We start from the raw sequence: 6,000 nt of genomic DNA, 5'->3' as shown, positions 1-6,000 counted from the left end.
TCCAATTGGGCTGATTCAATATCCACTGGATAGACAAGAGAAAAAACCACAACGTTTATGTTTTTGGATTTCACAGATTCATCTTGCACCGAAGTCAAATCCGGGCCTGAAGTCGGGGCAAATTCATAGGAAAGCCCAATCCGCAGCTAAAGCCCAATTTGCAAAAAAGCCTAGCAGCAGCCCAATTCGTAGAGGAGGTCTTATACGAATCCAAGAACAAGAAACTGAGAAGAATCTTATCAGATATAAATTTATGAAATAATCCCATAAAGTTAAAGAGATTGAGTTCATTAGATGAAGAGATAAGAGTAGGATTAGACTAGGGCTTTCTATTGTTGAGAGATTAACTTCAAGAAAGAGTAGGAGACCACCCCCTCCCCTTAAGCTATATAAAGGGGTAGGGGGCAGACTACAGAGGAGCAATCCAGCTATCAAGCAAAAAGTCTGCAAGAAGGAGGTGGCGGCAAGGAAAAGAGGAGATCTCAACTCCAAGGGCAAAACCATGAGTTCTTTCTTTCCTTTTGTTTGTTTCATTTCTGCTAGTATGAACTAATTTATCTGTAGTTAGGGTTGTGGAAAGCATAATCATATCAATGAATATATTTTCATCATGATTTATTCAAGAATGTGATTTCCATATAGTCTATGAATTATCTTGCTTAATGCTATTAGGAGTGACCATCTCTTAATTGGTTAGGCGTATGTGAATGAATCGAAGAGGAAATCACATAGCTAATCACATAATTCATGGTGTGAATTGAATGGTATATAGGGGTATATACACATGATTCATCTGAATATAATAGTTTTTTCCTTGGACTTAATGCACTTCTATCTTGAGAACTATAGTCGAGAGATCGAGGGGTTACCTGATAGAAGTAGTTTTAGTATATCTTGAGAGAGAATATTAAATAAAATTGGAAAGAATTCAGCTTATGGGAATGACAAATTATCTTGGATAATCTCATCCATTAATATTCATTGGAATGGTTAGGTGGATCGAAAGCCCTAGCGAATTCAACCAATCGTTACATACTTCAGCATTGTTACTTCTGCTCTTGTTTTCCTTTTTTTGGTTTTTCATTAGTTCTTATTCTCAAATCTGAAATTCGATTGTCTAAATAATTAAGGAATGTTGTAGTTCTAATACTTATTTTGTTAAATCCTCGTGGGAACGATATTTTTATACTCCTTGACAACTAGCGCACTTGCTAGGGTTATATTTATAGCTATCAAGTTTTTTGCGCCGTTGCCAGGGATTTAATCCTAAAATAATATTTGAACTTGTTAACCTTGGTTAAATTAGATTTTGCTCTTTATTTAAATAGATGCTTAGGATGTATTCTCACCATGGAACACCAGTTCAGCATCAAATTCAAAATTTTTATAATGGTATTACTCCATCTAATCGCTCCATTATCGATGCAGCTACAGGAGGCACAATCATGAGTAACACTCCAGAGGAAGCCTATGATCTAGTGGAAGATAAGGTATCAAACAACTACCAATAAAGTAATGACCGAACCAATCAGAGGGGAGTACACCAAATTGGATGCTTTTAATATTGTAGCAATTAATACATCTTCTAGCATCCCATGTGATTTTTGTGGTCAAATAGGATATACTAATTCTGATTGTCCATTAAGTAGTCCTTTTACTTCACATGAGAATGCTAATTTTATCTCTTATGCTGGCAGGTCGAATTTCAATCTCTACTCAAACACATACAACCCAGGGTGGAGGAATCATCCAAACTTTTCATAGAGCAACAATTAGCAAAAGGCACCCATGGGATTCCAACAACAGCCGCCCCCACAAGAAAAAAAGAGTAATTTGGAAGAGATGATTTCTAAGTTCATTAATGCTACTGAAGCAAAATTCCAAGAACAGGAAGCATCGATCAAGAACTTAGAAGTTCAAATGGGGAAGATTGTAAATCTATTGTCGGAAAGAAAAGAGGGACGACTACCCAGCAACACGGAGAAAAATCCCAAAGAGCAAGTAAACGCCATAGCCTTAAGAAGTGGGAAGACAGTTGGTGAGACCCAGAATGATGACAAGAAAGTTGAGGCAACCGATTCTCAAATGGAGATCGAAGGGAGTACACCTAAATTGAGTTTAGATGCTATTAAACTTCCTCTCCCTTACCCTCAAAGAGTTTTGAGAGATAACTTGGATGAGGAAGTTAAGGAGGTTTTGAACAATTTGGAGGCCAGTCAAGAAGGGTCCAAGCCAAGACAAGGTAATGCTCATTATATGATATTGTCGATTTCTAATAAGAGACTGTTACCCTCTGTTTTGCAGGCCCCTATTCAATATTTAAACCCGCCTATGATGGATGAGAGGGGAAAACACCAGAAGTTGCAACTACAAGACCTGGAGGATCCGGTTTATGATAGGGAATTTGTTTTTTCTTTTTCTTTTTGTTCTTACATTTCTAGTTTAGCTTTTCTGCCCTTTCTTTGCATTTAACCTCACATTGGGGACAATGTAAGTTTTAAGTGTGGGGGAGGGGATTTAGGATTTAGGTTATATTTTAAGGCTGTGTTTTAAAATTGATTTAGGTTATGCTTTCTGCATTTGCTTTAGAAAAAAAAAAAACTCAACTCTTTTGGAATCAATTGAAACAATATTCTAGAAAAATTCTTGTGGACCTAGTAATGAGGTACAATTAAGAAGTACATGACCTATCTGAAGTCATTTTCAGTTAAGCTAGTCCTAAATTCAGGTTTAAGTAAATAGGGTGAATATTTTTTGTAGGATGGAGCATAAAATGCACCTACCAGTCAAGTAATTCAATAGTAGGATGGAGCATAAAATGCACCTACTAGCTAGCAATTCAAACTACCTGGTTTGTAATAGCAAGATACGGAGTGACTGATGAATGAGTCGTGTATGAATTAGTTGTGTTGATTTAACAGTTTACAATAGTTAACCTAGAATATTTATGGAAAAAGATGAAGGAGAGTTGAGTTTAAAAATCAGTAGATAGTCAGCTTGTTCCTATTTTATTTTTGCTTGAACTTTGTCTTGCCCGAGGACGAGCAAGGTTTAAGTGTTGGGGGATTTGATGAGAGTAGAATTATCTCTCTAAGGAATTCAGGGACTACTTAAAGGAAAATAAGATTGTATCACAACTGACTCCTCTTACTACACCACAACCAAACGGTGTATCGAAGAAGAGAAATCAGACTATATTAGATATGTTCCATTCACTTCTTCTCCACTCAGAATTACCTATATCCTTTTGGGGTTACACATTGGAGACTATGATTTACGTGCTGAATTGGGTTCCAACCAAATCTATTCCTAAGACTCTAAATGAGTTGTGGATCAGTAAGAAATCAAGTGTGAGATACTTGATGATTTGGGATTGTCCTGGATAATCTTCATCAAGAAGTTGTTCCTAATGAGGAGAGACCAGGAGTAGTGGTAGATGTCCCACAAGCTCCAGAAAATAACCAACCTAGAAGGTCAACCCGGGTATCTAGGCCTCTAGTTCGTTACAACTATGACCAAGAAAATTACTTGATCGAAGCCATGATCAGTGAGGAGGATCCCGCGACTTATACGAAAGCTATGTTGGACATAGATTTCTTAAAGTGGGTAGATGCCATGAGAGCTGAGATTGACTCAATGGAGACCAATGGAGTCTAGACTCTAGTAGATCCGCCCCTGGCGTAAAAGCAATTGGTTTCAAATGGATCTATAAGAGGAAGAAGGGCCCTGATTGTAAGGTTGAGACCTACAAGGCTTGTCTTGTAGCAAAAGGGTACACTCAGAAAGAGGGAATTGACTATGATGAAACCTTTTCACCCATGGCTATGCTTAAGTCCATTAGGATCCTACTAACTGTTGCAATATATAATGACTATGAAATTTGGCAAATGGATGTCAAAACCGCGTTTCTGAATGGAGATCTTACTAAAAATATCTACATGCATCAAACGTAAGGATTCACTACTGTAGGTCAAGAAAACATGGTATGAAAACTTAATCGATCCATATATGGACTTAAACAAGCTTCTAGGAGCTGAAACATCTGGTTTAACTCTACCATCAAACAGTTTAACTTTGAGGAGAATACGGATGAGCCCTGTGTTTATAGGAAGACTAGTGGGGATAAGGTTATTTCTTGGTAATGTATATAGATGACATTCTACTCATTGGGAATAATGTAAGAATGTTAACTACAATGAAAGTATGGCATTCATAGCGATTCTCCAAGAAAGATCTTAGAGAAGTCTCCAACATATTAGGACTTCAACTCTATAGAGATGGATCAAAGAGGATAATAGGATTGTCCCAGTCTACATACATTGGCAAGATTGTCCAAAGATACAATATGGAGAAGTCAAAGAAAGGAAATGTTCCTTTTAGGCACAGAGTTACTTTCTCTAATGGGCCTATCTCCCAAGACTCCTGAGGAGATTGAGAGCATTAGAGAGACTCCCTATGCTTCAGTCGTACAAAGCATCATGTATGTCATGATGTGCACTCGACCCGACATTGCTTAGGTAGTGAGTGTGGTAAGTAGGTTTCAATCTAATCCAGGTCCAGAGCACTGGATAGCTATGAAACACATACTAAAATACCTTTGAAGGACAAAAGAGTTCTGTCTGGAATTCGATGGTAGTTCACTAAAGATCGTCAAGTATATTGGTACCGACTTTCATTTAGACCTAAATGATAGAATCTCTACATCTGGATACATCTTCATGATGGGGTCCTATGTAGTAAGAATAGGAGATTCCACAACCCAAGCCAAGCACACTGTCGTAAGTGAGGCTGCCTAATAAATGAAGGTTTTCATTCTAGAATTTGGAATTCAGAATATCACCCATTCCACTATTGTGTGACAATACTGGATCTATAGGAAATTGATGTTAAAAGGTAGCATCAGCGGAGAATATGGTAGAACCATTAGCTAAGCCAATGACACAAAAAGTATTTGAGAAACATGTGAAAAGTCTGGGACTCTGGCTTTTACCTGATTGGACCTGAGTGTAAGTGAGAGTTGTTAGACAGTGTATGCCCATATCTCCAATCAGATTGATGTACTTATTGTCATTTATTGTAAAAGAATAAACTACATATTTGATTCATATTATTATGGTGTGTTTCTGTGTAATAACCTTAAAGTGAACACAAATGAGACTCGTGTTAGTTTAGAATCTTCACAACCGTTGGATAGATCTGGGGAGATTTATCCTACCAAGGCTGACACTGATGTGCTACCAAGTTGGTTTGGGAAGCTTATCTCAGCTGCCAGGGTGAGACCTGAGGTACATGCAGGGTGGGTTTTCTTAAAACCCTGAACTAGACCAGAATTCCCGTATTGCTCTGGACCTTGTAGAAAGATGGGAAAACTTGAATGTTACACCTGACCCCTAGACTCGATTATGATACTACACTAGGTGTCGGAATGGGCTATCTTTGATATGCCAATCAGTGAGATCCTTAGAGGGGGTCAAAACCTGGGTATGTTGGGACAGTCCAAGAATTCATCTCAGTGGGTGATCATAGTGATAGGATCAGCCCCTTTGTTGGACAAAGGTAATGACTGGGGATGCACTCTCTCATGTCGGGTAGTGTTTGATCATTATGGGCTGAGAGGTTAAGTGTAAGACCATTGAGGGTAATACCTGATAGGCTAATCTTGCATTTGCCCACAGTCCTTGGGTTCTTATAAGGTGGCTTGACCTAGGGACCACTTAGTGTAAGTGTTGGGCCCATTAAGAGCCCATGGTGATGGGCTCAGGGGTTCACTATTTCCTATAGTGAATTCGGCCAAGCCTTGTAACAGAGGCTGGGCTGAACCCATGTGGCTGATGTGTAGATCAATGTTTGGGTCCCATTCCATACAAGGATACCCAACTGGGCAGCAGTTTGGAGGCTGAATGAGCACATGGGCTTAATGGGCCTAAAGCCCAAACCGAACTAGTTTAATTTGATTAACTAAAGAGGGGCGGTTCTGAGATTTAGATCTGCAGATAGGAT

The sequence above is a fragment of the Nelumbo lutea genome, chromosome 5, assembly GCF_056320005.1.
Source record: "Nelumbo lutea isolate HS-2025 chromosome 5, American lotus-T2T, whole genome shotgun sequence".
Taxonomy (NCBI): Eukaryota; Viridiplantae; Streptophyta; class Magnoliopsida; order Proteales; family Nelumbonaceae; genus Nelumbo; species Nelumbo lutea.
Note: the sequence above shows the minus strand (reverse complement) of the source record.